The 24,357-nt window shown below is 44.7% G+C and overlaps 1 long non-coding RNA gene across 3 annotated transcripts in view; it reads left to right on the top strand.

Annotated features, from left to right (window-relative positions):
* LOC138816027 (uncharacterized) overlaps positions 1 to 24,357 on the top strand; it is a 138,646-nt gene that overhangs the window by 21,277 nt on the left and 93,012 nt on the right. For 2 of the 3 annotated variants that reach the window (XR_011368541.1, XR_011368540.1), the window contains exons 2-3: positions 17,015 to 17,097; positions 20,617 to 20,683. This is a non-coding gene — a long non-coding RNA (uncharacterized lncRNA). The remainder of the gene's footprint in view (positions 1 to 17,014; positions 17,098 to 20,616; positions 20,684 to 24,357) is intronic. The other variant, XR_011368542.1, reaches the window with a different exon arrangement.

Below are 24,357 nucleotides of genomic sequence, written 5' to 3'. Positions count from 1 at the left end.
GGGTTTGAACTCTGGGCTTGGGCGCTATCCCTCAGCTCTTCAGCTTAAGGGGAGCGCTCTACTGCTTGAGCCACAGCGCCACTTTTGGTTTTCTAGTGGTTTATTGGAGATAAGAGTCTCACAGACTTTCCTGCCCGGGCTGGCTTTGAACCGCGATCTTCAGATCTCAGCCTCCTGAGTAGCTAGGATGACAGGTGTGAGCCACTGACCGGCACCCAGCTCTCATTATGTTTTGACTGCCCACTGGCGTTGTCACAAGGACTTATTTCTTGAAGTTGTCCCCTTTGCTCCCTCTGGGTCATTCTCTTTTTTTCCCATTCTGGCTCTCAGATCATCCTCCATCTCTGGTTGGCTTTCTTATCTCTGCAGGTGGGTTTTTCCCAGGACTAATTTTTTTTTTTTTTGCTGGTCCTGGGGTTTGACTCAGGGCTTGGGCACTGTCCCTGAGCCTTTTTGTGCTAAAGACTAATGTTCTACTACTTGAGCCACAGCGCCGCTTTCTGGCCTTTTCTGTTTATATAACACTGAGGAATCAAACCCAGGGTTTCATGCATGCTAGACAAGCACTCTGCCAGTAAGCCACCTTCCCAGCCCCTGGCTTTTTAAAGTAGTTAATTGGAGATGAGAATCTCACATGGACTTTTCGTCCTAGGCTGACTTCAAACAGTGATCCTCAGATCTCAGCCTCCTGAGTAACTAGGATTACAGGTATGAGCCACTGGTGAGTTTTTCTGGTGGTTCATTGGAGATCAGAGTCTCAGGACTTTCCTGCTCTGGCTGGCTTTGAATCTCTTTCATCAGATTTCAGCCTTCTGAGTAGCTAGGATCATAGGTGTGAGCCACCAATGTCCAGCTCTGGGAATGGTCCTACCAGCTATCCAATTTTGTCAGTTTACCCTGTGGTTCACCACTGAGTCACTTGTCGCAATCAGAATTGTCTCTTTTATCTGTTTATCATCCACCTCTGTCACCAGATTATGTGTGTGGATAAGGACAGGGACTAAGACTGTTTTGCTTATTGTTAGGAGCCTACTGTAATAAATATTTGCTGTATTAATAGTAGTGAATGAAGTCCAAGCTGGAAGGTCTATTTCTGGACTTGGTTTGTTGTGTCCTTTCAAACTGTGACTGTGGAGGCTAATTTTGGGAACACACCCAGGCGGGAGGGGATGGAGATTGCTGACCTGGGTGGAGCCTGCAGTGGTTGTCCAGCTATGGCCACGTGCACAGACATAGCCAGGTATGGACAAGCTGAGAGCTTCTCTAAGCCCTGCTAATGGTAGCTGGTGGAAGACTTCATTTTCTTACTATTTGTGAGGCTGTAAAATAATAGTGTGAACTCCTGAAGTAGCTGGCCTGAGAGAGCAAAGTCAGAGCAGCAGAGAGACAGGGCAGAGAGATGGCGACAGTGATGGTCAGGTGCCTCTATGGCCTGTCTCCTCTGACCTTCCTGCTTGTGCAGTTCAATCCATTCCTCCTCTCTTGGGTTTGTCTTTCTTCACTTATAGAGGAAGACTAGTGATTTTGAACCAGTCATTTAACTTTTCCATCTTTTAAATCTGACTAATGATATTTAGCCAGTTTGATTTAAGGAGTTCTTGTGAAGGTCAAAAGAGAGAGTGGTGCCCACAGAATATTTATTTATTAGATTGGATTTCACTGTGTAGCCCAGGCTAGCCTTGAACGTCCAATCCTTTTGCTTTAGCCTCCTGGGTGCTGGAATTATAGTCATGTACCACCATGCCCAGTTCAGAACTTCTTTGAGATCTTTCTTCCTGATCAGAAAGCATGCACTTTTATCCTCCATCACAGGGACACAGTTTACTTCTGTCTTCCCCGTGGATTTAGGCTGAACAGCTGGACTGAGTACTTTAGGGGAATATTATCTCAGGTCTGAAGGCCACTGTCCCTTTGGCAAGCCAGTACATTGAGGATGCACAAATGCCAAAATGGCCACCATACATTCTCTTACTACCCCTAAAGTCTCCTGTCCTTGACAACCTTGCTCAGAGAAGTGAAAAAATAAGGAGGAACAGTGGGGCATTGTTAGCTCATGTCTGTAATTCTAGCTACTCAGGAGGCTGAGATCTGAGGATCAACGTTCAAAGCCAGCCCAGGCAGGAAAGTCCGAGAGACTCTTATCTCCAATTAAACACACACACACACACACACACACGCGCGCGCACACACACGCACATGCACACACGCATGCAGAAGTAGAATTGTGGCTCAAGAGCACAAAAGCTCATGGACAGCACCCAGGCTCTGAGACAGCACCCAGGCTCTGAGTTCATGCCCCAGGACTGACAAACACACTCACTCATACACACACACACACACACACACACACACACACACACACACACACACACACACACACACACACACACACACACACACACACACACACACACACACACACACACACACACACACACACACACAGTAGCAGGAGCAAGCCTCTTTTGGATGAGTGTCAAAACCTTTGACTTTCATTCTTTCAGTTTCTGTGAGCTGTGGAGAGGCTTTTGTCTTTATTAGCAGGGTCACAGGGAAAGCTTGTATGATACAGGCTTTGATCTAAAACTAAAGCTAGGGCAGCTGTTTCTGCTGAGCTGTCTCTCAGGTTGTATGGCTGGATGTAGAGGATTTCTCCCCCCTGCCCCTCTTTCTGCCTCAACCAAGGTGAGGTCACTGGATTCCTCATAGGTCTCCCTTAAAACCACCGTTATCATCCCCAACTGTCCGGTCCCAGCCATTGAAGCATCTGAGACCTGAAATGTCCACAGGAACTTGAATTGTTTCCCTAGCCATTGCATACATTTAAAACCTCACTGTTACCCCATCTCTTCAGTTTGTCCTCTCCAGTCTCAGAGGCTCAGAAAGTCCCTGGTGCCTCCCAGCTCCTGGTGATTGTCGAGTGATTTACATCTTCTGAACTCCAGTTCTGCAGTTTCCCCAACCCATCACGTTAGCCTCAACAACTCCCTGCCACCTTGAACGTTATCAGAAAGAGAGTCACCAGTTCCAACCTTCTTGTTTCTCATCCTTCAGCCCTTGACCTTGATCCTGGATCCCAGGCTCTGACCTTTAGACTCATCTTGACCTTTCTCTTTAACTTGCTCTACAGACCCAGATGATGCCCTATCTTGGTGATCTGTGGATGGATGGCTCTATACAACTCAATTACCAAGAGTCTCTCAGGTCCTTAACAGGGGCCAAGGAGACAGAAAATAGAATAGCTGTCTCTCCCGGTCTAATGCCTGGACCACCAAGGTAGAACAGCTATGTCCCTAGCACGAGGACAGATGAATGCTTCTTTAACTTTTGTTTATTTTTTTGGTGCCTTTCTTTTATGTGGCAAAAATCAATCATGACCTCTATTGTCTGTAGAATGAAGTCTGGCTTTAGTCCCCACTGGATCTGTGTGTGTGTGTGTGTGTGTGTGTGTGTGTGTGTGTGTGTGTGTGTGTGTGTGTGTGTGTGTGTGTGTGTGTGTGTGTGTGTGTGTGTGTGTGTGTGTGTGTGTGTGTGTGTGTGTGTGTGTGTGTGTGTGTGTGTGTGTGTTCATGTTCTATTATAAAGTTTGAACTCAAGGTCTCATGTTTTTGCTTGGCTTTCTCATTCAAGGCTGGCTCGCTACCACTTGAGCCACACCTTAGTCTATGAATTTGTCTATTCTGGACTTCTTATGTAACTGGAGCTGTGTAATATATGGTCTTTGGCTCTTCTCATTTTAGCTTAATGTTTTCAAGGTTCATTTACATGTCAGTATATGTCAATACTCACTCTCTTTTTATTGTCCAAGACTATTCCATTATACAGTTTGTTATCTTCATTTTATTTGTCCTGAAGTGGATAAAATTTGGTTTCCCTATTTGGCTATTAGGCATAATGCTTCTATGAACATTTGTGTATAAGCTTCCTTCCTTCCTTCCCCTTCTTCCTTTCTTCCCTCCCTCCTTCCCTCCTTCTCCCTTCCTTTTTCCATCTTCCCCTTCCCTCCCTTTCCCCTCCTTTCTTCCCTCCTTTCTCTCTCCCTTTCCCTCACACCCTTTTCCTCTCATTCCCTTTCTCCCTTCTTTGTCTTCCCCCCTCCTTTCCTCCTTTCTTTCCTCTGTCTTCCCTGCCTTTTTTCTAGTCTCCCTTTTTCTTTCTGTCTTCTGCCATTAAACACTAAGGAACTGAGCTTTGAGAGTCTTCCTCAGAAGAGCTTTTTCCCTACTTAATAATAAAAGATATTGTAAAACAAAGCAAGCCTCCACATGGCCTTCACTATCCAGACTGTTGAAGCGCAAGCTCTTGCAGTTGCTCTGAGTTAAAACTTTAATCACTGGATTTTGCCACTTTGCCATACTATTCTATTTCTTCGTTTCTGGGATTTTAAAGAATCAGCTCTGTGTGGCTGATTGGAGTCTGGGATTTGTTGTGACAGTTATGTTCTAATTGTGGTAATTCTATTGAAGGACTGGAGGATGTTCATTTCAATATGAAAAGGTTCTAAAGTGTAAGGTGTGTTCACTTTCTATGTTTTTGGTCTTTCTAGATGTCTTCCTTTTCATCTTGTGAGTAGATTTCCTTTAGGTGCCCTTTCTTGTAGCATCTATCATGTTTGTCATGGTTTTGAGTGTAGTGAAGACTGAGAATTTGCATAACAAAGATTGTTGAAATTATATTTAAAGGAAAAGCAAATCTACCTTGGACAAGACCAAAGGGTCTCTCCCACAAATAAAACCACTCCCAGCACACAGACCTTCGGATGTTGTCTTCTGCTGCTTGGAAATCTTACTTTTTTGACCCTCAACCACATTCAGATCAGGAAAAAGAAGCTCAGTTTCGGACACACCTGGTATTTGTGCAGTTTTGATTTCATATATGCTTAATGATGGTACTATAGTTGTAATTTACAATATCCCCAGCATCTGGTATCTTCTGTCTGGCAATGTCATGGACAGTCCAGAGTAAACCTTTGCCAAGACTCCTGTTTATTGCCTTGCAGAGAAGGGCTTTTGTGCTCTCAGTGCCCAGTTGTCCTGGCATCTGGGGGAGGTGCAGACATTTGCTATGCAGGTGGAGTACGTCGGGAAGGTTCTCAAGTTGTTAAGTGCAAGATTCTAAGATTAATTGTGCTTCACTCTCCAGTGAGATCAGTGTATTATAAATCATAGAGGCATATCCCATCAATCTGGCGCCTGGACGCAGAGAACATGATAACCCCTAGCTCAGCAGAAACACACCTTCCATCCATTATGGCGTCTCTCCTGGAATAAACCATGCACTCCTCAGAGTTAGGGCACTGGACAGCATTTTAAAAACATCTCTGAGATAGCGTGGTTTCTCTTACAGCTTGGAAGCCATTTCTTAGTTTTAGGTACAACAATAATTTTAAGCAAGACAGGTTCAGGGAAGTGATTGCTGGGCACTTAGTATTTGCTTCTCTCTGGAATAAATTCTGTAAGGTGGGGGGCACAACAGAAAGAAAATATATGCTCCCTTCTCTTAGTGAGCCTACTGTTTGGCTGAGAAGAAAAGATTACATGGATATAGCTATTGTTTATCTGCTAACTATATTCTCATGTGATAGAAAATACTAAGAGATGATTCAAAATAAACATGGGAAGGTCAGACAGAAGAGCTGAGTGCTGGCTGGTGTGGTGTGGAAGGGCCTAGACAAGACAAGCCTGTGCTGGGTCTTGATGGTGGGCAGGCAACAGTGAGGTGAAACCAGGTGGCTCTCCCCGAGTGGGGTGTAGATTGCACAGGTGAAGTGAGGGCAGACAGGCAGTGAATGGATACATGATAAGAGGCTCCGGCATGGCCAGCATAAGCACAGAATGGGTCTCTCACTGTACACTTCTGGAGCATCCTGCCTAGTGGAGAATTCCCATAGGTCCATCTCACTGGAACTGAGGAGAGGAACAGGAATAATGGTACAGCAGGGTAAGCAGTGCAGAAAGCTCCACTGAAAAGGCCATTTGGTCATTTGGGTTGGTCATTTGTAATACTTCTGGGCCAGGGTTAGCATGATGACATTTGTCACAGAGACGAAACAACAAACTTCCCTTCCTCTCTCTCTCACTCTCTCCCTTTCTCTTCTCTCTTTCCTCTCTTCTTCCCCCCTCTCTCTCCTCCCCTCCCCCCTCTCTCTGTGTGCATGTGCCACTCTTAGAGCTTGAACTCTGGGCCTGGGTGCTGTTCCTGTGTCTTTGTGCTCAAGGCCATTGCTCTACCACTAGAGCCATAGCTCTATTTGCTTGTTGTTGTTTTTTGGAAGTTAATTGATAAGATAAGGCAGATAAGAGTTTAATGGAATTTCCTATCTGGACTGGCTTTGAACTGGGATCCTCAGATCTCAGCCTCCTGAGTAGCTAGGATTACAGATGTGAGCTATGGGTGCCTAGCTCCCTTGCCCCATTTCTTAGAATACAATTTTACCATCCCATCCCTGCTCCATCTCATGATAGTCAGGAAGCACAGAGAGAGACAGGAAAGAGCCCAGGACAAATACCTTCCCAAGATCTCTGCTCTTGTGACCTACTTCATCCTGTTAGGCCATTAATCTTCTGAAAACTTCTAAAGTTTCCAGAACCTCCCTAAGCTTTCACAGGAGCCTATATGACACTTCATATTCTAAGCACCACAGTACACAGTACATACCTTGGCTGATTGTTACTATGATGGGGCTGAGTGGGTTGCCTTCTCCCATTGCCAGATAGGTCAGCTATCTCCCTTGGGCTGCTGGAGGTATCTCTTTGCCACCTCTTCACCAGGCCACATCTCCCCCCACACAGTCTGTCTTATTCCTGTGTTCTCAGTCTCTCCTGAGGTGATGTCCTGGCTGAAGGCTTTGCAAGGTTGGCCATTCCTGCCTGGTTCACCCATTTATGCAGAAACCCCTGGCAGGAGGCTTGAGGACTTCTAGGACTAGGCAGGAGGGAGCTGAGGTCACTCATGAAGCGCTCCCACTCCACCTTTGCCACCCTGCCTCTTCCTTTCCTAGACTTTTCCATGGAATTTGGTCAGTGTCTCTGGCTCAAGGCTCATGTTTCTTCTGGATACTTTTCTTCCAAGATGGACCAGTCTCAGGGGAAAAGGGAAGGGAGGTGCTGATGGCTTGCATTTGTTAGTTGTTTTCTGTGTGGCTCATATTACCCACAGCAGGATGGATGTTTGAAAGTTAATTTTTCCTTAAGTTCAGTTTATTGCATACCATACAGCAGCAGTGCACCATCTCTACCTGTGGATGGAGCCCTGGTTGTGGGCAGAGCTAACCCAGGGAGACATTTTTGACATTCTGGTATATCTTAGCTGTTACTTGCTCTCTTTCTACAGAATCTGGGATCAAGCTTTCACCTTGGTCCCTCAATTGTAAACTTTCAAATACTTATCTGGAGAGGACCAAAAACTTGGGCTGTTTTTAAAAAAAAGGCAGAAAGTTCTTTGTATTTGTGAAAGCTCACAATTAATATTTCATGGAGGAAGGATTAATAAAACATCATGCAATTAGCTGCTTCCTTTCACCAATTGCATTTCATTAAGAGCAGGAGGAGGTGGCCCACATGACTCTGGGGTGAGCAGCTGATTGAGCCCTGACTTGCAGGAAGGCTACTGGCTTAGGAGAGTGACAGCCCTCATCTTGCCTTCTTTAGTGAAGAATTCTATCCTCTAATTGCTGTGATAACTGTAGTTGGCTCTTAGTGGAATCACTTTGGGCAGTCACATTGTGATCTGTGTCCCCAGCATTTTCCATGAATGTATTCATTTGCTCATTAATTTGTTTATGCTGTTTTCTGCGTTAATATGCCGTGGTGGGTGATGGGAAAAGAGCAATAACTCCAGTAACTCTACCTCCAAAGTCAGTGCTGGCTCTCAGCTGTACTGGGAGAATGACTCACACAGGAGAGCACTTGACTAGCAAGCTGGAGGCCTCTGTTTCAATCCTTAGTACTCACAACAGAACAAAACAAAATGTCTATTTTCTCTCAAAGCCAGCCAGCTAGACTGCCTCCTCAGCTTCAGCTCAGGCTTCTACTCTGTGAATACCAGGCACATTCTGCTCTCTGGGGCTCCTCCCAGCCATGCCTTCTTGTGAACCTTTCTTTTCTCCTCTCTCATCTTATGAGATGTACCTGAGACACTGAAGCTGTACCTCAAAAGTAGACTCAACAACTTCATCAATCTAACAGTTAGGAGCATAGCTCTAGCGTGTACTGGAAAAAAAAAAAAGAATGGCTTAAAAATTGTGGGACTGAAGTTTTAGTAGTGAACAGAGATTAGCTTTGACTTCCAGAATGAAGAGAACTTTTAAGTATGACTAATAGAACAGAGCAAAGACCAGTACCACAGGAAAAAAAAAGTCAACATCGTGGCAAATAAGCAAATGAAAAGATGCCTCACATCTCATATAATCAGGGAAATGCAAATTACAGTGACATAAATCTTTATACCTAGTAGACTGGCCAACTCCAGAATACTAACAACTCAATGCTGGTGAAGATGTTGAGCTCTCATTCCTTGCCGATGAGAATGCAAGATGGCAAGCCATGCTGGAAGACGATTTGGCAATATCTAACAGAAGCTAATGAATACCATATGATCCAGCCATCAAGTTCCTCGGTATTAACCCAAATGAATTGCAAACCCAACGTCCCCACAAAAGCCTGTGCACAGATGTTTATAGCAACTTCATGTAAAACTGTCAAAACTGGGAAGCAGCTGAGATCTCCATTAGTACTTAATGGATAACCTGCCACACTTCTCGACAGTGAAACAAACACCATGATAAGGAGTAAGGGGAAGGGATATGTTTTAAAGTCCTGTGATTAGATCAGGGTCTTAGAGAACCTGAATTTCCGGTTGTAGATTTGGTATCTTTGGTAGCCACAGGCTGTTGGTGGTATTATATAAACTTTAGTTGGGTCAATCCCTCAGTGGTGCTTGATGCCCTGGACATAGCCAAATAATGTTTCTTTCTTACAAGAACAAGTGACATGAATAATTTGACACTTTTTCCTCTCTTTTCTTTTTTTTCTGGTCAGTCGTGGGGCTTGAACTCTGGGCCTGGGTGCTGTCCTTGTGCTCTTCAGCTTAAGGCAAGCGCTCTACGACTTGAGCCATAGTGCCACTTCCGAGTGGTTTATTGGAGATAAGAGTCTCATGGGCTTTCCTGACTGGGCTTTGAACTGTGATCCTCAGATCTCAGCTTCCTGAGTAGCTAGGATTAAAGGCATGAGCCACCGGTGGCGGCACCCGGCTAGATACTTTTTTCTTTTCAGCAGGATAGGCCCAAACCATTGTGCCCTAGAATGGCAGGGTTGGCAGTTTTGCTTCAGAATCACACTGAAGGAGAGAGAATATTGCTTGCATTCTGTGTTTCAAGTTCCTTTGTTTTGTAATGCTGCAGATTTCTGCTTTTGATATGTTTGTAGTTTCCATCAAAGGAATTTGTGGTTGGCTTTTTCTTCAGACTCGCAACTTTTGCTCTGCAGAAAGGAATAAACAAACAGGCATTTGTTTCTTTGACTCCAAAATAAGGCAAAAGGAAGTAATTGCAGTTTAATTTGAACCTATCAATTTTTGCCTACCAAAAAAGCAATACAGAAGGTCATATAGTCAAGTGCTCCACTTTCCTAGGAGAGTTTGACTGAGCCCTAGAGGCCTGGGTTGTAGGTATAGGCAGCTTCTTTGCTGCTGGCTTCAGTCACTGGTGGGGGATTGTGTCTGGTCTGGGTGTCAAAGCTTCTTAGGTCAGGGAATACCCTGCAGTTTAGGGAGTTGGTTGGGCAGATGTAAGATACAGCCTGTACTTTGTACTCGACAGAATTAAAAGACATGTGAAACCCTTTGGCCAAATTTGGTACCTAGGGTTTTGAAAACTTCCATTTTATCCTAATTAAAAGGAATTGAAGTACCATTTCGTCTTAGGAGAAGGGGAGCCTCAGGGTTGCTGGATCCTAAAGCATTAGACACTCTATCCCCCACAAACATTTCATCCTCTCCCTCGGGTCCTGCCCTAGGCAACGCTTTCTTGTGATAATCTTCATTGAGCTCTCAAGTTTAAAGAAGAGCTATAATGAATGTTTGGAAGAGGAAGTTTCAGAAAAGCTGCACACATGCTTCTGGTTTTTGTTTTTAGCTAAGCATCTTCCTAATTAGGGTCCCAGCCAGTTAATGAGTTGGCATAATTTCATCTATTGATTACATTTCTCTCTCTCCCTAGTGTCACACGTCAACCAGTTGGGCCAGGACTGGGTTCTTCTTGCAGTGGCTGAGGGTAGAAGGAACCAGGGACTAAGTCTGCATCAAAGTCAAAATCAAAACGAAGACATGGAGGAGGAATTTGAAAAGAAGAGTGAATGGGCAATCAAGAGCTAGGCTTAAGGTTGGGGGAAAAAAAAGAAATGGTTCAAAAATAGAGTGGAGGTGATTCTGGGTTGTTTCTGGCACTAGTGCACTTAAAGTTTATATTTATTGGTTAGGGTTCAGTGGAAAGCTGACATAGATGAATTAGGTGGCCCAAAAGATAGAGGACACATTCAATTACTATTAAGGATGTCTTTTTGACACTGTCTTCCTTTCTAATAACAGCAATATTTGTGACTACAAATTAATTGTAAATATGTATGTTTCAGTTTGTTAGTATTTCCTATTTATGGCTATTTTAAAACATAACCATTAAGTGCACTAAGTGATAAAAGCAAAAGCAAACAACAAAGCTGGGTGCTGGTGTCTCATGCCTGTAAACCTAGCTACTCAGGAGGCTGAGATCTGAGGATTGCAGTTCAAAGCCAGCCCGGGCACGAATGTCCATGAGTCTCTTACCTTCAATAAATGGCTGTGGCGCTGTGGCTCAAGTGGTAGAGTGCTAACCTTGAGCTGAAGAGCTGAGGGACAGCGCCCAGGTCCAGAGTTCAAGCCCCATGACCAACAACAACAACAAAAAAAAAAAAAAAAAAAAAGAAAAAAAAAGGAAAAAAAAAGGCAAGCAACAAATGGGAACTTGGGAAGCATGCAGAAATGAGAAGATTAGAAAAAAAAAAGTGTCAGGCATTGGACCTCCCCCAGGTACCCGCTGGGGGCATTTTGGTGAATGTTCTTCCAGTCTTTATTTTCAAAACTATGTCACATTTCACCCTCCTGGCAGATATTTAGTTTCACTTACTAACAAAATATATAACAAGGCCCTCCTTTGTGCTCAATGAGTTGGGATGCATATCGCTGATTCAATAGACTTAGCTAAGTTTGCTAGAATTCCTCTGGCTTAGACCAGGCAATTGCAGAAGAGATGGTGAAAAGGGTTAAATTGGAGTGCAGAAGTGATAGTGTTTGCAGATGAACCAGATAGGGGGTGTGAATGTAAGAGGAGCCCCGAATGACTCAGTGTGTTTGGCCAGAGAAGTTAGTATTAACTCTGCCGGGAGAGACTGGAGTAGGTATGGTGTTCTAGAGAGAAGAGTCAGACTGATTTTGGACCTGAGATGCCTCTTAGGCTTCCACAGAGAGATGCTGAGCAGACTGGTAGGGGAGTCAGGAGGTCATATACAAGTTCAAGGCTGGACACATGATTTTGGGAATCATCCTCAACATGCTGACAGTGTGGACATCATGAAGTGAGATGAACTCATCAGGGTTCATATAGTTGGAGAAGCAGAAGGTGCAAGAACTGATGAGGAATTAGCAAAGAGCCCATGAGACAGGAGGACAGAATGGACATTCAGTGCCGAAGAAGTGACATGGGAGTGACCAGATATGCAAATGCTACAGATAGGCCATGGAGCCTGGGTATATACAGGGTGTATAGGAGGGCTCGGCTAGGTATGTGAGGTATGAGAAAATATTATGTAATCTTTGTGTGACCATTTGTCTTATGGAGGAAGAGGGGAAGGACATTTCAAGAAGGAACTGAAAGTAATGTTCTCAGTGGAGGCCTTAGTACTTTAGGGCAGGGTTGGGCAGATGCTGGTGAGGCTGGTGAAACGTCCAGGGGCTTTGAAAATGCTGCTAAGGAACAAGAAAGAAGGGTCGGAATGATTGCTCCCCCCCTTTTTTAGATTATCTGGTAATTAATAACTGGTAATTAAAATAATTAATAATGAAAGTAAACTTTCATTATAGAACAGTGTCATTTGTCTTACAGAAATGGTGAAGTAATGTACCACACACCTTACAACTTGTAAGGTTGCCAGGATTGCAGCCCAACCTACCTTGCTCAAAGCCTTTGCTATTTACAAGTAACCATGCTGGTTTTGTGAGAGCTTTGCATGGTGATGTTTTAGCCAGAAAGCAATGCATCCGATCAGTGTTTTAGGAAGAACTTGGCAGTGATGTGGAGCCTACATGTGGGGCAAGCATGGTCTTGGAAATCTTAGGCTGAAAAGCACATCGTGGAAAGCACATGTAGCACTTTGAATCACAGTTTTGTATTTTCAGTCAGATGAACCACATAGGGGAGCCGTGCTGGCTAGGTGAATTACACCAGCCAAGTGAGCCATACCAACTGTAGCAGCAGAGTGTACCTACTGGAGGGTTGATTGCAGAAAACTTCAGACACTTCGTTGCCTTTGGTAGATGAACCCTGTTTCTGGGCCAACAGTATTTTGTCACCATCTGTGGCATGTTGCATCATGGGGGAACATCTGATACCATTTAGACAAAAGACCTGGAAGAGCAAATCCCAGAACAATCTAATTAAAGGAAGAAGCTCTGCTTCTCATGCAAATCTAAGGAGACTCATTTTTAAGTCAATGTCATTACAATCACTCAGTGGAGGAGCATAATTCTCGGAGCATCTTCTGCGCCAAGACCTTATTATGATGATGGGTATAAAGAAATAGCCACAAGATGTGCACATCTGAGGATAACGAGAACCCCAAACCATGACATGTCCAATGAACTGTTTAATTGGAAAGGATTTTATCGGAGATGGTGGCTGCCCTCTTGGCTCTCCAGCTATGATGGGAAGTTATAGAGTGTCGATCATCATCAACGCTGCCCACGACCCAATAGCAGAGTGAAATCATATAAATGCAAATTGCACTGTAATTAAAGAGGAAAGAGGCAAGAAGCAAACACATTTGGCTGGATATGGCCTTCAGAGTCCTCCACTGTCTCTGGAGAGTGCAGCAGGCTCTTTGGATTTGTTTTGAAATTCTTCTCTTCCAATTGACAGGGACAGGAGGTTAGTGGGGGAAGGAGGAGTTGTGAGAGAACCAGACAAGGTCATTGGACAGTGTCATTGGGTGTCAGACCTGTCGTGGGGGGAGGACAGGTTGTCTGATGTCTACTGCTTCTCTCACCATTGTTCTTTATCATAGTTCAGAAACCCAGCACTGGAATGTGTTGGAAAAAGAAGAGAAAACAGGTGTTCCTGAGCTGAGGAGGCAAGTGCTCTACCACCTGAGCCACACCTCCAGTCCTTTTGCTTCCGGTCTGCTTTTCAGATAGAGTGGAGTGCTAACTTTGTTTAAGGCTGCCTTCAGCTGTGATCATCCTACCTGGACCTCCTGTGTACTAGTAATTATAGGTGTGAGCCACCATACCCAGCACCAATACCAAATCTTTTATATTCCTCTAGCTTGAAAAGTAGTAAAGATATTCCTCTCCTATTTGCATCTTTCATCTCTCACAGTGGGTCATTGAGTGTCCCCTCTCTGTCTCTCCACATCACTCTCTCCTGTGAAATCCAGCCCACCCTTGTCTAGACCTTCCTTATTCTCCATTGGAGCTGCCTTAGGATATGATAGAGAATTCTGCAGCTCAGCAAGCATGTAGCTGGAGAGGAGTGCCTGGGCTCCCTTTCTGCAGTGAACCTCTCTAGGGCTACCCCAAGGGTCTTCCTCCCTGGCCTCTGTTGGAGGGGGACATGCTTCTTCCCAAGAACTCCCCCCCCAGTAGCCTCCTTTAACCTTCTAGTTTGTGCCTAAGTGAGAGAGGGAAGTGGGATCCACGTTCCAGAGTTACTTGGTTCTTTCTTAACCAGAATCTTATTTTCTCTCTCTTCTTTCCCTGATTTCTCTCTCCCTTCTCTCTTCTTTCTTTCTCCCTCTTCTGTTTCTCTCTTCTTCTTTTTTTTTTCCCCCCTCCGGTCATGGGGCTTGAACTCTGGGCTTGGGCGTTGTCCCTGCGCTCTTCAGCTCAAGGCGAGCGCCCTACCACTTGAGCCACAGCACCACTTCTGGTTTTCTAGGTTTTTTTTTGGAGATGAGAGTCTCGTGGACTTCCCTGCCTGGGCTGGCTTTGAACCGTGATCCTCAGATCTCAGCGTTCTGAGTAGTTAGGATTACAGGCTTGAGCCACTGGCACCCGGCTCCTCTCTCTCTCTTCTGAGCCAAGTAGGAAACTGAATTCTTCTGTCTGTGTTTGGGTGGATGGATGGCACTGGACACCACACGATGACCTATTGGGCTTGGGAACTTTCTGCTCTGCTCAGTGGGCAGCCAGAGTTAGGACAGGACAGCAGAGCTGGGAAACTGAGAATGTCAGGAGTTGGAGCTTGAGCTGAGGCTTGAAGGATTAAAAAAAAACTTAAAAATATTGCATTATAAAAGTAACACATGGTTCTTATAAAAAGGAAGCACAAGATAAAATAAAAACTCTCCTCCCTCCAGCCTCTCCTCCCCAGGGTGACCTCTTGTGACAGCTTCTTCTGTATCCTCCTAGACCTTTTTTTATGTACATATAAATGCTCATCCAAACCCGAGATAAAGCACAAATATGTTTCTTTCAAGAGCATCCTGAGTATATTGGCTGAAAGGGTTTCAACTAGTCATCATTCAATATTTATGTGCTGCTGGTGGTTCACTGTGACACTGCTAATCACAGAGGGCTAGGGAAGAAGGACCACTGTCTTTGGCCTGGAGGGACAGGGCTGCCTGGCGTGGGTACCAGGATGAGGAAAGGCTCTAGTGGACCCAAGAGCCAGCCTGTGCCATGCCTCCCAGCCAGGGCCCTGGCTATGTGCTGGGAGAAGGGGCTACTCACAGCGAAGGCACTGGCAATGCATGAAAGTTCCAGCTTAGTAGAGGAGTAGAGAGGGAACAGACTCACTGAATGCTGGTGCCTGCCCATGTGTGCATAGAAGCTGGAGACTTACACACCAAGGAAGCACACACTGCAAGGCCCATTGGAACTCAGAGCACTCGGGGAGCTGCCCTCAGGTAGCTGATGGCCCAGCTGGGGAAGAAGTCACACTCCTGAGGTAAACTCAGCAGCTGTCAAATGAGGGATACAGCAGTGTTTTCTATGCCGGGCTGCTGTCCGATGTTCGGGACATGCTCTTCCAGGCTTTCTAATGGCCACTGTCATTCTTCTGTTCAAAAACCAGTACAAGCCAGGCACCAGTGGTTCACACCTGTCATCCTAGCTACTCAGGGGGCTGAGACCTGAGGATCCCGGTTCAAAGCCAGCCCAGGCAGGAAAGTCCATGAGATTCTTATAAATTACCAGAAAACCAGAAGTGGTGCTGTGACTCAAGTGGTAGAGCTCTCACCTTGAGCTAAACAGCTCAGGCACAGTGTACCCAGGCCCAGAGTTCAAGCCCCATGACCTGCAAACACATCTTCTCCCTTGGCACTGCCATCTCTTGGCCTTGACACATGCTGGCATCGCAGCCTGGATGCCCTCTGTGCCCTTCTGTCCCTTGCCTTCTGTCTGGCCACCTCTGGCTTCCTTCCTACCCCAGGGCATGTTCAGAAGTGTCCTTTGTGCTGCTTTTTAGTTTCTGTGGAGCCAGAGCAGTTCAGCTGGTGGCACGCTGTCTCCTACCCTGACATTCACTCTTACAAGTTCAAGGCAGGCAGAAGAGAAAGAAGGTCCAGGTAGCCAGGCTCAGAAAGGGAGTCCTGCGGGAAGACATATTGTGTCTTTGTAGAAATTAAACTTTACATGCAGTGACAAACCATTACATGCTCTGCTGAGGTAGAAAATGGCATTTTTTTCTCTAAGCTCCGTTATGTTTGAAAGTTATTTGAATAATAGTATAGTCGTGCATTCAAATCAACTCCTTGTAATAATAACTCTATACCTCTGAAACACAGTCTTTCAGAGCACATGTTTAATCATGATAGAATGTCATTGCATTTGCTAACATCATTCAGTTTCGGTGTTCAATTTTAGTCAGAATTAACACGAACAAGCTCCTAATTGTGTCTTGTGAATCAAAGCCTAGAAAAAAATAAAACTTTGCCTCAAAAAAGAAAATGTGTTTCTTATATCTGGTGCCTTCTCAGTACCCTGGAAAGTCTGAGATTGCTTCGTAAGCCAGGCAGCATAGATCTTTTGTGCCGGGTTCTCTGTGCAAGTGATGGATTGATTTTCCTTTCTCAGGAAGGTAACTGATGAAAAATGGTGACCCTGTTGCTTGCACAAGACCCCTCTATCTGCTCCTGCCATCCCCATCTCTCAGTTGATGAAATTCATCGGGTGTATACCATTCTAATGGCCACTCCAACTAAAGCCGTAAAAACCTATCAAGTCAGACCAAGGAGATACTACTTGTATCCAATTGTGCTAACTTCCCACTAATGTGCTTTTCCTGCCCTGCTCTCTGGTATCTTTTGATGGATGACATAAGAAACTGATGGTACAGTATTTATTGTACCTTGCCGGCGAGGATATTGTCCACTAAATCAGCAACCCTGTTTGAAGAACCACATGAAAAATTGAAGACTTGAATACAAGGAAGGCATTGTTTCATCAAGAAGCTACTACATTTGATTTTTTTTTGTGTGGACAGGTTCAATTTTGTAATTGATTGTTTTTCTTTGGCTGCTAGGAAACTCAGAGCTATATTTTCAGTCCAACTTGTTATTAGCTTATGACCGTGTGAACCCCAAATTTATGCTTGCTGTCTCTCTATTCACCTTTCTACTTGATTTGCATTTCCTTCTGATTTTTATTGGATCTATACTTGTATTTATATATCTAGCTTTAGCTCCTTTACACAAAGAATGAGTGGAACCCAACAGCATACTTACTGGAAACAAGTATTTATATGTATTTATTCTTTTCCATGAAGGTCCCATCAAACCCGCTCTGTGGACTTTCCTCCATTGTATCAGATGAAATCACCGTGAAGTTCCATCATTTTTCTTGTCTACTGTAAGTAAAACCATTCTTATTTACTTTCAATCCCCAAAACGGTCCCATACTGTTTTTTGAAGTTTTAAAATCTACATGTAATATTTGTCACATTTTAATACTTACGGTACTTATTTTGGGGCAGTAAAGAAAAGTTGGAAGTCACTTCAGAATTAAACTTGCCAGGCACCTGTCGCTCACACCTGTAACCCTGGCTATTCAGGCAGAGATCTGAGGATCAAGGTTTGAAGCCATCCCGGGCAGGACAGTCTGTGAGACTCTTTATCTCCAATTAATTACCAAAAATCCAGAAGTAGATTTGTGGCTCAAGCACTAGCCTTGAGCACACAAGCTCAGGGACAGCACCCAGGCTCTGAGTTCAAGCCCTAGAACCAGAAAGAATTAACCAGTGCAAAAAAGGCTGGAGATGTGTTTCATTTAGAGTTAGAGTTACTTGCATAGTAAGAAGGAGGCATTGAATTCAAACCCTAGTATCACCACCAGAAAACAATAAAAGATGTCACGGAAGATGTGGTGAGGTGTTGGGGTACTACTAAGGGGTAGGACATGATAGCTTTGCATCTTAAGATTGAGGGGACTGACGTCAGGATGATTCTCTGGGTGGGAGGTAAGGGATCAGTAGGAGGCCATTGGATGGTAGTCACATGCACTGGGGATCAGAGGACATTCAGAGCAAGACAAGATGATGGATTTAAGAAGTGTTTGGAGGTGACATTTCAAATCAAGCTCTTGTTTATTAATTATTTATTTTTGTCAGTCATGGGGCTTGAACTCAAGGCCCTGTCCCTGAGCTTTTCGCTTGAGGCTAGTTATCTACTACTTTGAGCCACAGCACCACTTCCAGTTTTCTGGGGGTTGATTGGAGACAAGAGTCTCACAGACTTTCCTGCACAGGCTATCTCTGAACTGTGATCCTCAGGTCTCAGCCTCTTGAGGAGCTAGCATTACAGGCATGAGCCACTGGTGAGTGGCTTATTTTTATTTTTAAGTTTTATTTACTATATTATTTTGTGCTAGTCCTGGGACTTGAACTGAGGGCCTGGGCATTGCCCCTGAGCTTTTTTACTCAAGGCTAATGCTCTACCACTTGAGCCATCCTTCCACTTCTGGCTTTTTTTAGTGGTTAATTGGAGATAAGAGTCTTAAAAACTTTCCTGCTGGCTGGCTGGCTTTGAATCTGATCTTCAGACCTTTAGCCTCCTCAATAGTTAGGTTTATAGTGGTAAGCCACTGGTGTCCAGGGAGTCTTCTTGTTTATAACTTAATTGCTAGAGGTTTCAGATAATTTGTGTTAATTGTTGAACAAAGATCAAGTTCTACCAGAAATGAGTCCAGTCACTCTTAAGTGCGTTGTCTCAGATTCCATCAGAACATTGGGCCATTTTCTCCCCTGCCAAGTCCTGTCATTATTCCTGAGGACTTCAGAATCCTCATGTCAGGCTACTCCATGCTCTGCCCCTCCCCATCTTGCTCTCCATGACTCAAAAAAGCCATTGTCTCTTCTGCACATCAGCCATCTAGCCTGGTGATCATCTCTGGTTATCACCTGAATCTCCTCTACTCTGACATCGTAGACTGATTATATTTACATCATCCTTGCATCTTTCTATTCACCCTTCCTGGGCTTCTCCGTCATATCTGCTTCTTGTCCATGTTGAGTTCTATTCCCTTGATTCTTCTGTCTTCTTTTTATTTACTTACCAGCTCCCTTCCTTCCAAGTCTCCATATGACCTGAGGGTCTGTCACTATAATTTCTCTTGTCAACATCATCCTCTTATCCTGCATTTCACCTACACATTTAACCCTTTCCACATTGGATCCCTCTGACTGTTTACCTTCTTTACTCCTGCCTGGGGTGACTGCCAAGTGCCTCTGGCCACAGGTACCCACTTCTTGTGTTTTATGATGTTATGAGCTTAAGATAGGAGGACAGCAGTGGGGTCCAGGGTTTGCATGGGAATCATGCTTTTCCAGCCTTCCACCTCTTGCCCCTGGCCCCCGGTTGTACACATGTATCAGGTCAGTCCTGCTATGAATTCCCACCTGATGTGGATTCCAAACCTTGGCACCTGAAAAGAAAGTGAACTTTTTGAATTTTTATTAACACTGACTGACCTTAAAAAAAAAACTTGTCCAGAGAGAAGCCAAGATTTGTCTCTCAATTTCAACCCTGTACACTTCAGCTGGAGAATTTCATTCAGGGAGCTTATACTTGGTAAGCCTATTACAAAAATAATATGGCTACATAATTGAAGGAGGAAAATGAAATTTTATTCTCTATTTGTCATGGCCTTGAGGGAAAACAGGAGCACAGAGAAAATTCTGTGTTTAGGAAAAATAACCAGAACCTCCCCCAGTGCTATGTAATTTAGTCATGAGGGGCTTTTGAAAAAAAAAAAATAAAAAGGGCTACTTATTTTAAGCCCCTAAAGAAATGTCTTCCTGGGGAGATTATCCTAGTGAAATTTGTTTTAAGGAATTATTTAAAAAAACATCAGTTTTTACCACCCATTAATCAGACTTCATTTGATGTTACTTGGTTTCTCTTTAGTTATGGGTAATTATTTTAAGATAGCTGATTGCCTGCTATAAAGGGTTGGATTTTTATGATATTAAAACATTGTAAGCGATCTATTGGCCTATTGGAGAGGACTAAGCTAGTGCCTGGAGGCGAATCCCTTTAAAGTTGATTGGGCTTAGTCTGGGCTGTGACAGAAAAGAACAAAAATGGTGCTTCTCAGGAGGTTTGGGTCAGAAAGAGCATATTCTTCACATGTGGCTCAAGTTTTCTTTTCCTTTATTTGGTGCCAGCCCTGAAGCTTGAACTTAGGGCCTGGGCGCTGTCCCTGAGCTTCTTTGCTCTAGGCTAGTGCTCTACAATTTGAACTACAGCTCCATTTCTGGCTTTGTGGTGATTAATTGGGGATAAGAGTCTTACAGGTTTTCTTTCCTTGGCTGGCTTTGAACCATAATCCTCAGATCTCAGCCTGTGAGTACCTAGAATTGCAGCCACCAGTGCCCAGTTCCTCCTCCTCCCCTTCCTCATCTCCCCTTCCTCTCTCTCCTCCCTCTCTTCTTCCTCCACTTCCGCCTCGTCCTCCTTTTGGGTGTGGCTCAAGTTTTAAAGGTGTTGGCAGATTGGTCTTAATCTCCATAGATATTATGGGCCATGTCTGTAGGGTCCCCCTACACCATGGGTTCACTGGCTCTTTGGACCTTTCTACAGCTTCCTGCCCAGGACTCCAGAAAAAGCCATGAATCAAGGAAACATTCTTGTTCTGATGCTTTTTAGAAAGCAGAAATTATGCCCCCAATTTTCTCCAAAGTCAAATATCAGGGCAGATTGAAGAGGGAGGTGGCTTGTATAGGGAGAACTCACTTGGTGTAGACAGAAGTAAGCTATAGCATGAAAGATATGATTAGCAGATAATGGGACCTTGGACAAGTCACTTTAATGTTTGAAATCCCTGTATTCTTACTTGTTCAATGAGGTAAATATGAATCCTTGTACCTTATAGGTTTCTAATGAAGAATCAACAAGATCCTACACATTAAGGGTCCAGCCTGGTGAATGACCCTGCCTAGGTATTCTATATATCCTTTATCATTAGTATAATTTAACACATCTCATCATTGTTTTCTGTTTCAGATTTAATTATTGTTGTGACAGTTAAATTATACACGACTAGGTAAAGGAGTTAACTCAGTGCTGGACACACCACAAACTGTCATTATAGGATCTTACATGATCGTAAAGGTCTTTGAGTTAAAGGTTTGGTCTCCAGTTGATTTTACACTAGAGGGAGATGGTAGAACCTTACTGAGTGGGGCGTGGTTGCAGGAAATAAGGTCATTAGATGTGTGGCCTTAAAGCAGATATTGGGATCCAGACAGCTTCATCTCTGTCTTTGCTTCCTGGATATCATGGGATGAATATCTTGCTCTACAAGATACTCTTGCCATCCATCCAGGTACTGTTATACCTTCCTGTCATCTCTTCATCCTATTTATTATTCTGGCTGAGAGCTGTTACTGGAGGTGTAAAGACGTGCCTATTCCCCAGTGAACTCAGACACATTGAGGAGGTGGGAGCTGAGGGTGACTAAGCTGGAATATGAGGCATATTTCTGATGTTCTCTTTTAAATGGGTTTCTTTGTCAAGTATAGTGGTTCAATCCTGTAATCATAGCTACTTTGGAAGGTAGAGATGGAGGATTCTAATTCAAGGGTAGCCTGGGCATAAGAGTTGATAAGACTTCATCTCTATCAATGTTTGGGCACAATGCTGTCATACCAGCAAGAAGAAGGAGGATGTGGAGGAGGAGGAGGAGAGGAGGAGGGAGGAAGGAAGAAAAGAAGCAGTAGCCCTAATCCTCTAGGGATTGTTGAGCCAGCTGTCTCTGAGGTTAGCTCATGCCCTAGGTTAGATTCAGTGATGGCTCCTGCCTCAGTTTCTGAGTTGAGGCCTGTCTTGACCATTCCTTTCCTACGAGCATCAGGTTAACCCCCTCTCATCTCCTCCTTTGTTGTCCCCTCAGCTGGTGATACTTCAGATCACCAAGGAAACACCTTGTTTCCAGCCCTGCCTACCATTCAAGGTACCTTTCCAGGACAAAGGTGCACCTCATTTCCTGGGCAGAGGCCACCATGTGGCCAAGGGCCCCTACTCCTGCCCTGCTGTGCAGGGCTCCTTGTACCTCTGCCCACCGTATCTGGCAGGCCTTGGCTCTGAGGACTGACTTCCACCCTACCTCATAGATGGCTACGCAACTCTAAAGTCTCCTCTGTCAGCTCTTCCTCCCAGCCTCTTTATGCTTAGTATAGTGACTATCCTAGACTCGAAAGCCATCCTTCAGGAGTTAGTGGATCTCTTGAAGTGACCAGGAGTTACATCTGATTGTATTCCAGCCCCCAGCACAGGGGTTCAGTCATTGATTGGACAGAAACAGCACAGAGAGGGAGAAGGAGAGAGACACAGACACAGGCAGAGACAGAGACAGACAGAGACAGAGAGAGACAGAGACAGAGAAACACCCATTGTGGAGCTCAGCAGCAGTGGCTTTTCCAGTGGTGGCTGGCTTGCCTCCTGTACCCATAGAACAATGAGGAGAGACTCTGGCTTTCCCCCCCTTTCCTGATTAGGAAAGCCTTGTTTTGAGTTAAGGTGGTAAATGAGGTGCTGTGATTGTTTCTTGAATAAAGACCAAAATTTGCTTGAACTTCAGTGATAAAGTATTTCACTTTTACGACATGGTTGGCATTGTATTCAAAGCTGAATACATTAGCTGTTCTCATAATACAGGCTCAGTGTTGGGCTAAAAATTCAGATGTGCTTGTAGTAATGGGACAATTCTGGAGGCTTTAATCAGGCTTGTGATTCAGCTTGATCGACAGTGTATTCAGTTTTTAGTCTCTGTTTTTCATGTGGAATGAATGACTCCTATTTTTTTTCCCCCTCACTTCTCTGATAATAGGAGACATTCTCATTGTGGAAAAAAAATCTCTATAAGCAGCCCATTAAATAGTAAAATGCTACTGCTATGTCTGACTGGAATTACCATCCGTAAGGTGTACAATACCAGGCTCTGTCTGCCCAGATTGCGGAGCTTGGAGGCAATTTGTGCATCTTCTGGGAAGGCAGAGTCCTTTCTCTGTCTGGCCCCAAGGAGCCTTTGGTTTGTCTGTTAGGTGTGGTGCTTTGTTGTGTCAGTTCTGGAAACTCAGCTTCATCTGCTTCAAATGGAGAAGTTGCTCCTGGGAAGAATTGTTCTGTGTGCTTCTGAGGTTAGCTTCGGAGGTAAAGCTGGGCAGAACGACTAGGGTGGCCTGGAGTGCTGTCCCACGTCAGGAAGCCTTCATTTCGTGCCACTTGTTTTTCTTCGTTTTCTGGTCTTGCTTCAGTCCACCCTTTTCTGTTCCCTACTTCTTATGGTGGCACACGGTCACTGTACCAGCTTCCACATTCACACGCCTCAGGCTGACCACCTAGAGAGTCTGACTTCTTTCTCCCAATTGCACTGCCTTCCCCTGGACTAGTCCTGGGTAGCTAGGGCCACAGGACACTTCTGTGGGTGGGTGTGTGGGAGTGTCAATTCCCTGGGGGGGGGGTCCAAGAACTCCCCCACCTCTGGCCGCCCATGGTGCACTCTGCAGACCTCCTTCTTAAGACTGGCTGTGGGTTCCGAAAGGGCTGTAGCTGGTGAATCCATGGACATGGGCTAGTGAGCCCACCAGCCTGCCAGCTCCCTGCCCTAGTCAGCTTTGTATTCCCAGCCCAGCACCTGTATGGCTTCAGGAATTGGTGAAATGTGTCCAAATAGTTACCTTGTGGCCATGGGGTGGCACTCTGGTTCCAGTCAAAGTCCACAAAGCAGGTTAAGGAGCCTGCAATGCCTGGAACTTCAAATAAATCCACACTCCTCCAACAGGCACTGATCTCAATGCAGTGATATGTTCTCAGCTCATAGCCAGGGGGTTAACCACATCACGAGAGCTAATTTGAATGAGGAAAGTCTGTTTTAGAAAGCCAAATTCCAAGATTGTTTTCTCTCTCAGCATCCATTTTCTCAGTCAGAAACTTGCAGGCTGAACTTCCCACATAGCTCACACTGAGCCCCTCCCTCCCTCGTTCCCTGCCTTGGTTCCTCCCTCCCTCCCTGCCTTCCTTCCTTCCTCCCTTCCTTCCTCCCTTTCTCCCTTCTTCCCTCCCCTCCCTGCCTTCCTTCCTCCCTCCCTCCCTTCCTTCCTCCCTTCCTTTCTCCCTTCTTCCCTCCCCTCCTCCTTCCCTCCCTTTCCTATCTCCATCCTCCCCACCTTCTCTCTGTGTCTTTTTCTGCCCTTCTTCTCTCCTCTCTGCACTCTCTTCAAAATCTGGTAAGGAATTCTGAATCCTTCTGCTGTAACCTGAGATTAAACAAGTGAATTTCCATGTCCACCCTGACCTACCTTGTTTCTGGACTCTTCACTGAGGTAGTGATTCCCCTGGGTTTCCCTCATTCTCCAAGCTTGCAGTGTTTCCTCCACACAGTGAGCACTCAGTAGATATTTATGCATGCTGGCTGGAGAGCACAGTAAAACATATTGCTCCATATTCAAAGAGCTGGGAGTTGTTTAATAGCAAAACATAAAAAGGGAGAGTGTGTGGGTCATTACTCTTGTTCTTAGATAGCTATAGATTATGACTTTAGATCATAATCCATAAACTAGCAGTGTGACTTTGTATTATTATTACTAGAAATAACATTAATAATAGTCACATT

The sequence above is a fragment of the Dipodomys merriami genome, unplaced genomic scaffold (genome assembly GCF_024711535.1).
Source record: "Dipodomys merriami isolate MVZ:Mamm:240054 unplaced genomic scaffold, mDipMer1.0.p SCAF_68, whole genome shotgun sequence".
Lineage (NCBI taxonomy): Eukaryota > Metazoa > Chordata > Mammalia > Rodentia > Heteromyidae > Dipodomys > Dipodomys merriami.
This window is presented reverse-complemented; position numbering and strand designations above follow the sequence as displayed.